Source organism: Arachis ipaensis, chromosome B08 (genome assembly GCF_000816755.2).
Source record: "Arachis ipaensis cultivar K30076 chromosome B08, Araip1.1, whole genome shotgun sequence".
NCBI lineage: Eukaryota > Viridiplantae > Streptophyta > Magnoliopsida > Fabales > Fabaceae > Arachis > Arachis ipaensis.
In genome coordinates this window covers 102,760,483-102,773,568 of record NC_029792.2, presented here as the reverse complement: position 1 = coordinate 102,773,568, position 13,086 = coordinate 102,760,483, and positions in this window count along the sequence as shown.

Sequence of the window (13,086 nt, the reverse complement as noted above, 5' to 3'; positions counted from 1 at the left end):
AGCACTCGCGAGTTTGAAGTTCGTCACAGCCATCCCTTCCCAGATCCTACTCGGAATACCACAGACAAGGTTTAGACTTTTCGGATTCTCATGAATGCCGCCATCAATCTAGCTTATACCACGAAGATTCTGATTAAGAGATCCAAGAGATACTCATTCAATCTAAGGTAGAACGGAAGTGGTTGTCAGGCACGCGTTCATAGGGAATGATGATGATTGTCATGTTCATCACATTCATGTTGAAGTGCGAATGAATATCTTAGAAGCGAAATAAGATGAATTGAATAGAAAACAGTAGTACTTTGCATTAATTCATGAGGAACAGCAGAGCTCCACACCTTAATCTATGGAGTGCAGAAACTCTACCGTTGAAAATACATAAGTGATGAAGGTTCAGGCATGGCCGAGAGGCCAGCCCCCAAAACGTGATCACAGGATCAAAAATACAATCCAGGATTACTAATACAATAGTAAGAAGTCCTATTTATAATAAACTAGTTACTAGGGTTTACAGAAGTAAGTAATTGATGCATAAATCCACTTTCGGGGCCCACTTGGTGTGTGCTTGGGCTGAGCTTGAATGTTACACGTGCAGAGGCTCTTTCTGGAGTTGAACGCCAAGTTGTAACGTATTTCTGGCGTTCAACTCTGGTTTGTGACGTGTTTCTGGCGTTTAACTCCAGACAGCAGCGTTGAACTGGAGTTCAACGCACTTTTACGTCGTCTAAACTCGATCAAAGCATGGACTATTATACATTTCTGGAAAGCCCTGGATGTCTACTTTCCAACGCAATTGGAAGCGCGCCATTTTGAGTTCTATAGCTCCAGAAAATCCAATTTGAGTTTAGGGAGGTCAGAATCCAACAGCATCAGCAGTCCTTCTTCAACCTCTGAATATGATTTTTGCTCAGGTCCCTCAATTTCAGCCAGAAAATACCTAAAATCACAGAAAAACACACAAACTCATAGTAAAGTCCAGAAATATGAATTTAACATAAAAACTAATGAAAATATCCATTAGCCGTTTAGGCCAGGATTTTATTCCTTTAGTCCCTCCTATCCACTGATGCTCAAAGCCTTGGGATCCTTTTTATTTACCCTTGCCTTTTGGTTTTAAGGGTTACTGGCTTTTTGCTCTTGCCTTTTGGTTTTAAGAGCTTTTGGCTTTTTCTACTTGCTTTTTCTCTCTTTTTTTTTTCTATTTTTTTTGCCATTTTTTTTTGCAAGCTTTGTTCTTTGCTGCTTTTTCTTGCTTCAAGAATCCTTTTTATGATTTTTCAGATTATCAAATAACATGTCTCCTTATCATCATTCTTTCAAGAGCCAACATATTTAACATTCTTAAACAACAACTTCAAAAGACATATGCACTGTTCAAGCATTCATTCAGAAAATAAGAAGCATTGTCACCACATCAATATAATTAAACTAAGTTCAAGGATAAATTTGAAACTCATGTATTTCTTGTTCTTTTGAATTAAAACAGTTTTCATTGAAGAGAGGTGATGGATTCATAGGACATTCATAACTTTAAGACAAAGTTACTAAATACTAATGATCATGTAATGAAGACACAAACATGGATAAGCACTTAACCATAGAGAAAACAAAAAACAGAGAATGTAAGAACAAGGAATGAGTCCACCTTAGTGATGGTGGCGTTTCCTTCTTGAGGAACCAATGATGTCCTTGAGCTCTTCTATGTCTCTTCCTTGTCTTTGTTGCTCCTTCCTCATTGCTTTTTGATCTTCTCTAATTTCATGAAGGATGATGGAGTGCTCTTGATTCCACCCTTAATTGTCCCATGTTGGAACTTAATTCTCCTAGGGAGGTGTTGATTTGCTCCCAATAGTTTTGTGGAGGAAAATGCATTTGAGGCATCTCCGGGATCTCATGGTGATGAGCTTCATGCGTCTCTTTAGATCCATGAATGGGCTCTCTTACTTGCTCCATCCTTTTCTTAGTGATGGGCTTTTCTTCCTCAATAGAAATGTCTCCTTCTATGAAAGCTCCAGCTGAGTAACATAGATGGCAAATAAGATGAGGAAAAGCTAGCCTTGCCCCAGGAGAGGGCTTTTCGGCTATTTTGTAGAGTTCAAGGGAGATGACTTCATGAACTTCTACTTCTTCTCCAATCATGATGCTATGGATCATGATGACCCGATCCACAGTAACTTCAGATCGGTTGCTAGTGGGGATGATGGAGCGTTGGATGAACTCCAACCATCCTCTAGCCACAGGCTTGAGGTCCAGTCTTCTTAGTTGAACCGGCTTGCCTTTGGAGTCAATCTTCCATTGAGCTCCTTTTTATGGGATTGTGTGAAAGAGGGGTGAGAAGAAGTGAGTGGAGGTAGGTGGGGATCCTGTGGGGTCCACAGATCCTGAGGTGATCCTGTGGGGTCCACAGATCCTGAGGTGTTCAAGGATTTACAACCTTTCACCAAATTAGGCATGCAAAATGCCCTTGCACACAACTCTGGGCGTTCAGTGCCAGATTGGTGCTTGTTCTGGGCGTTGAACGCCCATTTGTTGCCCATTTCTGGCGTTGAATGCCGGAACCATGCTTGTTCTGGGCGTTCAGCGCCAGCTCTTCTCCAGGGTGCAATTCTGGCGTTCAAACGCCCAGATGCTGCCCATTATGGGCGTTCAGCGCCAGAACCATGCTCTGTTCTGGCGTTGAACGCCAGCCAGATGCTTATTACTGGCGTTTAAACGCCAGTGAGATCCTCCTCCAGGGTGTGATTTTTCTTCTGCTATTTTTTATTCCGTTTTCAATTTTTATATTTATTTTATGACTCCACATGATCATGAACCTAATAAAACATGAAAGAACAAGAAAAATAAAATTAGATAAAAATTTGGTTGCCTCCCAACAAGCGCTTCTTTAATGTCAATAGCTTGACAGTGGGTTCTCATGGAGCCTCACAGATGTTTAGAGCATTGTTGAGACTTCCCAACACCAAACTTAGAGTTTGGATATGGAAGTTCAATACCAAACTTAGGGTTTGGTTGTGGCCTCTCAACACCAAACTTAGAGTTTGACTGTGGGGGGCTCTGGTTGACTCTGTTTTGAGAGAAGCTTTTTATGCTTCCTCTCCATGGGTACAGAGAGAGATCCTTGAGTTTTAAACACAAGGTTGTCCTTATTTAATTGAAGGATCAATTCTCCTCTGTCCACATCAATCACAGCTCTTGCTGTGGCTAGGAAGGGTCTTCCAAGAATGATGGATTCATCCTCATCCTTCCCAGTATCCAGGATTATGAAATCAGCAAGGATGTAAAGGTCTTTAACCTTTACTAACATGTCCTCTACTTGTCCATAAGCTATTTTCATGGATTTGTCTGCCATTTCTAGTGAGAAATTGGCTTCCTGTACCTCAAGGGTTCTTAGTTTCTCCATTACAGAGAGTGGCATGAGATTTATTCCTGACTCAAGGTCACACAGAGCCTTCTCAAAGGTCATGGTGCCTATGGTACAAGGTATTACAAACTTTCCAGGATCCTGTTTCTTCTGAGGCAATGTCAGTTGATCCAGATCACTCAGTTCATTAGTGAACAAGGGAGGTTCATCTTCCCAAGTCACAATACCAAATAATTTGGCATTCAGCTTCATGATTGCACCAAGGTATTTGGTAACTTGCTCTTCAGTAACATCCTCATTCTCTTCAGAAGATGAATACTCATCAGAGCTCATGAATGGCATACGGAGGTTCAATGGAATCTCTATGGTCTCTAGATGAGCCTCAGATTCCTTTGGTTCCTCAGAGGGAAACTCCTTATTGATCACTGGACGTCCCAGGAGGTCTTCCTCACTGGGATTTACGTCCTCTCCTTCCCTTACAAGTTCGGCCATGGTGATTAATTCAATGGCCTTGCACTCTCCTTTTGGATTTTCTTCTGTATTGCTCGGGAGAGTACTAGGAGGGATTTCAATGATCCTTTTACTCAGCTGGCCCACTTGTGCTTCCAAATTTCTAATGGAGGACCTTGTTTCATTCATGAAACTTACAGTGGCCTTAGATAGATCAGAGACTAAGTTTGCTAAATTAGAGGTATTTTGTTCAGAGTTCTCTATCTGTTGCTAAGTGGATGATGGAAAAGATTTACTATTGTTAAACCTATTTCTTCCACCATTATTAAAGCCTTGTTGAGGCTTTTGTTGATCCTTCTATGAGAGATTTGGGTGATTTCTCCATGAGGGGTTATAAGTGTTTCCATAAGGTTCACCTAAGTAATTTGCCTCTGCTATTGCAGGGTTCTCAAGATCATAAGCTTCTTCTTCAGAAGATGCCTCTTGAGTACTGTTGGATGCAGCTTGCATTCCATTCAGACTCTGAGAAATCATATTGACTTGTTGAGTCACTATTTTGTTCTGAGCCAATATGGCATTCAGAGTATCAATTTCAAGAAATCCCTTCTTCATAGGCATCCCATTACTCACAGGATTCCTCTCAGAAGTGTACATGAACTGCTTATTAGCAACCATGTCAAAGAGTTCTTGAGCTTCTGCAGGTGTTTTCTTTAGGTGAATGGATCCACCTGCAGAAGTATCCAATGACATCTTAGCTAATTCAGACAGACCATCATAGAATATATCCAGGATGGTCCATTCTAAAAGCATGTCAGAAGGACACTTTTTGGTCAGTTCCTTGTATCTCTCCCAAGCTTCATAGAGGGATTTACCTTCTTTCTGTCTGAAGGTTTGAACATCCACTCTAAGCTTGCTCAGCTTTTGAGGAGGAAAGAACTTGGCTAAGAAAGCCTTGACCAGCTTATCCCAAGAGTTCAGGCTATCTTTAGGTTGAGAATCCAACCACACTCTAGCTCTGTCTCTTACAGCAAAAGGGAAAAGCATGAGCCTGTAGACTTCAGCATCTACTCCATTAGTCTTAACAGTATCACATATCTGCAAGAATTCAATTAAGAACTGAAAAGGATCTTCAGATGGAAGTCCATGAAACTTGCAGTTCTGGTGCATCAGAGAAACTAATTGAGGTTTTAGCTGAAAATTGTTTGCTCCAATGGCAGGAATGGAGATGCTTCTTCCATGTAAATTGGAATTAGGTGCAGTAAAGTCACCAAGCATCCTCCTTCCATTATTATTATTTTCGGCTGCTATCTCCTCTTCTTGTTCGAAAATTTCTGAAAGGTGCTTGCTGGATTGTTGTAATTTAGCTTCTCTTAGTTTCCTCTTCAGAGTCCTTTCAGGTTCTGGATCTGCTTCAACAAGAATGTTCTTGTCTTTGCTCCTGCTCATATAAAAAAGAGGGACAAAAAAATAATAATAATAGGGGTCCTTTTTACCACAGTATAGAGGTCCCTGTGTGAGTAGAAGAAAAGAAGAAGAAAAAATTCGAACACAGATGGAAGAGGGGGTTCGAATTTGGGTGAGATGAAGTGTTAGTAGATGAATAAATAAATGGAAGGAGATAAGAGAGAGAGAGAATTTTCAAAAATAATTTTTGAAAAAGAGTTAGTGATTTTCGAAATTAGTTTTTGAAAAAGGTTAGTAATTTTCGAAAATTAAAATTAACAATTAAAATAATTAGTTAATTAAAAAGAATTTTTTTGAAAAAGAGGGAAGACATTTTCGAAAATTAGAGAGAGAGAGTTAGTTAGGTAGTTTTGAAAAAGATGAGAAACAAACAAAAAGTTAGTTAGTTAGTTGAAACAAACTTGAAAATCAATTTTGAAAAGATAAGAAGATAAGAAGTTAGAAAGGATATTTTGAAATCAAATTTTTGAAAAAGATAAGATAAGAAGATATTTTTGAAAAGATATGATTGAAATTAGTTTTGAAAAATATTTGATTTTTAAAATCACAATTAATGACTTGATTCACAAGAAATCACAAAACATGATTCTAGAACTTAAAGTTTGAATCTTTCTTAACAAGTAAGTAACAAACTTGAAATTTTTGAATCAAAACATTAATTGATGATGTTATTTTCGAAAATTATGTGATAAAGATAAGAAAAAGATTTTTGAAAAATATTTTTGAAATTTTCGAAAATAACTAAGAAAAATGAAAAAGATTTGATTTTTGAAAAAGATTTTGAAAAAGATAAGATTTTTAAATTGAAAATTTGACTTGACTCATAAGAAACAACTAAATTTTAAAAAGTTTTGAAAAAGTCAAATCTAATTTTCAAAATTTTAAGAGAGAAAAAGGGGAAGATATAATTTTTTTTTATTTTTGAAAATTTTTTATGATGAGAGAGAAAAACATGAAAAAGACTCAATGCATGAAAATTTTGGATCAAAACAATGAATGCATGCAAGAATGCTATGAATGTCAAGATGAACACCAAGAACACTTTGAATGTCAAGATGAACATCAAGAACTTATTTTTGAAAAATTTTTAATGCAAAGAAAACATGCAAGACACCAAACTTAAAAATTTTTCATGTATAGACACTATGAATGCAAGAATGCATATGAAAAACAAGAAAAGACACAAAACATAAAAACATCAAGATCAAACAAGAAGACTTACCAAAAACAACTTGAAGATCATGAAGAACACTATGAATGCATGAATTTTTCGAAAAATGCAAGATGAATATGCAATTGACACCAAACTTTCAACTTGACTCAAGACTCAAACAAGAAACATGAAATATTTTTGATTTTTATGATTTTATGATTTTTTTTTAGTATTTTCTTTAAAATTTTTTTTTTCAAAAACAAAGGAGAAATTTTTGAAAGATTTTTGAAAAATTTTTGAAAATAAAACAAAAAGAAAATTACCTAATCTGAGCAACAAGATGAATCGTCAGTTGTCCAAACTCGAACAATCCCCAGCAACGGCGCCAAAAACTTGGTGCACGAAATTGTGATCTCAGGCAATGGCGCCAGAAACTCTGTACGCACGTCTTAATAAATCATTTTTCATTCACAACTTCGATACAACTAACCAGCAAGTGCACTGGGTCGTCCAAGTAATAAACCTTACGTGAGTAAGGGTCGATCTCACGGAGATTGTTGGTATGAAGTAAGCTATGGTCACCTTGTAAATCTCAGTCAGGCGGATATCAAAAGGTTATGGAGTTTTCGAATATTAAATAATAAGTAAACATAAAATAAGGATAGAAATACTTATGTAAATCATTGGTGAGAATTTCAGATAAGTGCATAGAGATGCTTTCGTTCTTCTGAACCTCTGCTTTCCTGGTGTCTTCATCCAATCAATCCTACTCCTTTCCATGGCTGGCTTTATGTAAGGACATCACCGTTGTCAATGGCTACTTTTAATCCTCTCTGGAAAATGGTCCGATGCGCTGTCACTGCATGGCTAATCGTCTGGAGGCATCACCCTTGCCAATGGCTGCATCCTATCCTCTTGTGAAAATGGTCCAAATGCTCTGTCACAGCACGGCTAATCATCTGAGGTTCTCGATCATACTGGAATAGGATTCACCCTCCTTTTGCGTCTGTCATTGAACGCCAGGTTGTAACGTATTTCTGGCGTTCAACTCTGGTTTGTGACGTGTTTCTAGCGTTTAACTCCAGACAGCAGCATAGAACTACCGTTCAACGCCCTTTTACGTCGTCTAAACTCGATCAAAGTATGGACTATTATACATTGATGGAAAGCCCTAGATGGCTACTTTCCAACGCAATTAGAAGCGCGCCATTTTGAGTTCTGTAGCTCCAGAAAATCCACTTTGAGTGCAGGGAGGTCAGAATCCAACAGCATCAGCAGTCCTTCTTCAACCTCTGAATCTGATTTTTGCTCAGGTCCCTCAATTTCAGCCAGAAAATACCTGAAATCATAGAAAAATACACAAACTCATAGTAAAGTCCAGAAATGTGAATTTAACATAAAAACTAATGAAAACATCCCTAAAAGTAACTAGATTCTACTAAAAAAATGCTAAAAACAATGCCAAAAAGCGTATAAATTATCCGCTCATCATTCGCCTAGAAGCATATAACAACTCCAGGCGATACAAGAAGAAGATGAAGGCTATCCATGACAAGCACATAAAAAGGAGAGAATTCAGACCAGAGGAGTTAGGTCTTCTTTATAACTCCAGACTGAGGCTTATGCCAGGCAAACTAAGAGCAAGATGGGAAGGTCCCTACAGAGTAGAAAAGGCAGAGCCATACAGAGTTTTTCACCTGCGTCATCCTTCTAGCTCCAAATTTATCAAGGTCAATGGACATCGCCTAAAGCTTTATCATGGAGAGAATATTAAGGATCACAAAGAACTAGAAGTCTTCCTTATGGAAGACCCACCAACAGAAGCAGAATGAGCTTGAAGATCGTCCAACTTAAAGACGTAAAAGCAAAGTGCTAGGTGGGAGATAACCCACCATGGTATGATCGTTCTGTTTTAGTCTTAGTTTTATTTTACTTTATTCTATTTTAATGACTCTTCTTATAATCTCTGCATATAGTCTGCATTTGCATTTGCATTCTGCATAAAAAAAAAGAAAAAGCACGCGACGCGTTCGCATCATAAGTAAAAAGGTATATGGCAGAGAGTTATGATGGAGTGGGGCTGGAATGGTGCTGGAAGCACAAGCCCTATCACGCAAACATGTGCCCCACGTGTCTGCATCATTTTTCAAAAAGAGGCCATTCTCGCGTGCGCGTCACCCACGCGCACGCGTCACTCTGAATTTTGGCAATGAGAGTATGAAACAGAGAGTTGTGCGTATGCGAGGCTGCTCTCGCGCCAATGGCACAGTTCATTTCACGCGAACGCGTGACCCACGCATCCGCGTCACATGCGACGCATAGTTTTACTATGTCAGCGCCAGATATCTTATCTTTTCTGTCCCAATCCTAATTTTACTTCTCCCTTCTTATTTCTTTCTTCTTCCTCCTTTCTTCTTTATTCCTTCTTACTTTTTAATTTCTCCCTCCCCCCTTCTTTTTCACATCCATTATCAAGGTTCTTTTCTTTTCTTCTTCCCTTTTTACTTTTCCATTATTATTTTTATTTCTTATTTTCTTCTTCTTTTTCTTCTTACTTTCATTATCTATGTCTTCTTTTTCTTTCTTTTTCTTTTTGCATCCTTTTTAATTGGTGTTATAAATTTATTTGGGTAATTATTTTCTTCTATATTTTTTGCTTGTGAGTTATTAAGGAATTATTTGACAATTATCAATAATTATTTTCGGATTGTTTGCATGTTTAAATTCAATACTTTCCATAACATATTTACCATGCATGCTAAGTGTTTGTGAAAAAGTCCATATGGCATTGTGCATATTTAATTATTCTTTTCTTCTACTCTAATGCCTGCTTTTCAGAAAACCCCTTTTTATATATTATTGATTGAATATAATTGTCAATACAAACAGATTGTCAGTTTAAAAGAGTTGATAATCAAATTGGGCATTTAATGCTTGATCTATGCTACTCATGCCTTTGCCAGCATGCCAATAAACATCTTGCACCTACTTGCCACACCATGCACTTGCTATATTTCCGTTGATGAACTTCTCACATGTAGTCGCGATCATGTGTTAACGACATCCTTCTTTACCGTGCATTGATTATCACTTATACCATCCTCTTCCTTGCTCAAACCCTTAGCATTAAAAGTTACTTTCCTTTTCCTTTTTCAGGATGGCTACCAAGAAAGGTAAAGAGAAAGCTACTCCTAAACCACCAGCAAGGAAAGGAATAAAAAGAATACTAACTGCGGAGCCATCTTCAACAGCATTAAAGCCCTCAACAAAAAGAATCAAGAGGATCATCAAAGTTGATGAAAAAGAGAAAGCCTTTCCAGCAAAGGACACTGCGCGGTTCACTAACCGCTACTGTGAGCAGATGTTCCCTATCCTGGCTGAGAGGAATTATAATAATGAATACCTTCTCATCCTCCTGACCAACATTGTTGAATTTGTTGAGCCCCGAATTGAACGAAGACAATGGGAATTCCTACGGAGACAGCCACGACAGGTTAACCTTTCATGGATAGTTGAATTCTACTCCAATTTTCACATGCCAACTATGCAGTCTGTCTATGTCCGTCAGAAGAAAGTCCCCATAACCGAAGAGGCCATTCAGCGAGCTTTAGATCTTCCCCCTGCTCCAGAAGGATTGGACGCATTCCAAAAAGCCTCTTTCAAACACCAGACATACCAATTTGACTGGGACGCCGTTCTCAGAGTTATAGCACAACCTGGCAGCAAATGGATCTATGGATACCATCGATCCTGACCTAAGAGCATATTGGCTTCAGCACTCAACTTGGAGGCTCAAGTATGGGCACAGATCATGTCCCATTACGTCTTTTCGAGCACTCACGAGTCTTCCTTCACTGCAGATATGGTTGTTTTACTCTGGTGTATCCTTACAGACCAGCCTCTCAATTTATCGAGACACATCCGGAATGCTATGGGACACGTACAGATTGCGGGCAACCTACCTTTTACCGCCTTGGTTTCAGATCTAGTCTCAGCAGCCGGAGTCTCCTACAGAGCTAGGGACATCAAGGCCATACTTCCACAGGATGATCAGTACGTCCCTAACGGGAAGTACATCAGACCTTCAGCAGCAACTATCAATCGAAGCACAGAACCAGCCAAAGATATCCCTTCTCCTACCACATCACAAGCACCTTCAACAAACCAACTACTCCATCAGATAATTGAAAAATTGGACCGGCTTGACCGGCAAGGAAAGCAAAGAGAGTGCCGAAACAAGCGCAGATTTACATACCTCAAGGAGCTACTTGTTGGTAACCACCCACCTGAAGAAGACCCAGACACCCCGGACTCCACTTCATTTACCAGCACAGGGAGCCATGACGGTTCCGATTGTGGAGATGCTGCTACCAGCCCCCCTTTATTCCTGACTGATGGCACCGAGGACGGTGCCAAGCTTTAAATGTGGGGAGGTCGGTCAGTACCTGACTTCTGGAGGTAACTGCTCTTTCTTAACACTAATAAATTAGTAATTTTTCTTTTATTAGAATAGGATAGATAACATAGTAATAGGTTATTTGCATGCATGTTCTATTTGGTTGAAAATAATATGTTTCTTTTTAAGACCATATTTTTGAAAATTTCACTAATTTAAATAAAATTTTTTTATGTTAAACTTGTTTGAAGATTGTATTTGGAACCTAGTTTAAAGCTAAGAACACACAACCCATGAGACTTGAGCTTAATTACATGGTTACACTATTTAACCATAAATTTTTTTTTATTCTTGTGTGTTTGCTTCTCTATGATTGTAATCTATATTTTGTTCCATCCTATATGTCCAATGTTTAATGTGTTATATGCATGCATATGATTGAGGCCATTATTTTAATAGCTCACTTATCCCAAATAGCCTACCCTTCTATTTACCTTTGTTAGCCACTTTGAGCCTTTTTATCCCCTTGTTCTATATTTTACCACATCACTAGTCTTAAGCAGAAAAACAATTAAAAACCCCAATTGAATCTTTGGTTAGCTTAAGATAGAGATTGTGTGTCAATTAAGCGTGGAAAAACTGTGGGAACATGGGTTAACAAGGGAATGTGTTATGTTTTTACATTGATGAATTAATTGGGAATTTGGGTATCTACTCATATGAAACTAGAAAAATTAAAAATCCATGTGCATTGATAATGTTATGTTTATTTTTATGCTTCAAAAAATATTTTTTAAGTAATTAAATAAATGAATAAGGGGACAAAATTACCCCAATATTAAGTTGGGTAAAGTATACTTTTTGTCCCTGAAGTTTGACAAAAGTTTTAAAAATATCCCTAAGTTTTATTTTGTTTCAATTTTGTCCCAAAAGTTTTCGATTTGCATTAAATATACCCTTGGCGGCTAATTTTTCAAAAAATTTAAGACCAATTCAACAACAATTTCATAAGAACAACCCTCAACACAAGCAAATTAAGCATCATTTTCATGCATTATTGTTAGATTAGTCTTAAATTTTTTGAAAATTTAGCCATCGAAGGTATATTTGATGCAAATCGAATACTTTGGGGACAAAATTAAAACAAAATAAAACTTAAGGATATTTTTGAAATTTTTGCCAAACTTCAGGGACAAAAAATATACTTTACCCTATTAAGTTTAATGAAAAATCAATGCATGTGTGATACAAAGTTAAGAGAAAAGTTGAGGCATGAGTATGTAATACAAAAGTGGGAAAATTTTGGGTAGCTAGGCATGATTTAAGAAGAATGTAGAGTATGTATAGGTAAGAGCTTAGGATAATCAAGGATTCAATTTATAGCTCACTTAGCCATATATATACCCTCACCTTTACCTTAGCCCCATTACAACCTTGAAAAGACCTCATGATGTTTGCATTGTGATGAGCGAATAATTTATACGCTTTTTGGCATTGTTTTTAGTATGTTTTTAGTATGATCTAGTTACTTTTAGGGATGTTTTTATTAGTTTTTATGTTAAATTCACATTTCTAGACTTTACTATGAGTTTATGTGTTTTTCTGTAATTTCAGGTATTTTCGGGCTGAAATTGAGGGACTTGAGCAAAAATCAGATTCAGAGGTTGAAGAAGGACTGCTGATGCTGTTGGATTCTGACCTTCCTGCACTCAAAGTAGATTTTCTGGAGCTACGGAACTCAAAATGGCGCGCTTCCAATTGTGTTGGAAAGTAGACATCCAGGGCTTTCCAGCAATATATAATAGTCCATACTTTGGTCGAGTTTAGACGACGTAAAAGGGCTTTGAACGCCAGTTCTACGCTGCAGTCTGGAGTTAAACGCCAGAAACACGTCACGAACCAGAGTTGAACGCCAAAAACACGTTACAACTTGGCGTTCAACTCCAGAAAGAGCCTCTGCACGTGTAACATTTAAGCTCAGCCCAAGCACACACCAAGTGGGCCCCGGAAGTGGATTTATGCATCAATTACTTACTTCTGTAAACCCTAGTAGCTAGTTTAGTATAAATAGGACTTTTTACTATTGTATTTTGATCTTTGGAAGATCCTGGATTGTATTTTTGATCCTGTGATAACGTCTTGGGGGCTGGCCATTCGGCCATGCCTGAACCTTTCACTTATGTATTTTCAACGGTAGAGTTTCTACACTCCATAGATTAAGGTGTGGAGCTATGCTGTTCCTCATGATTTAATGCAAAGTAC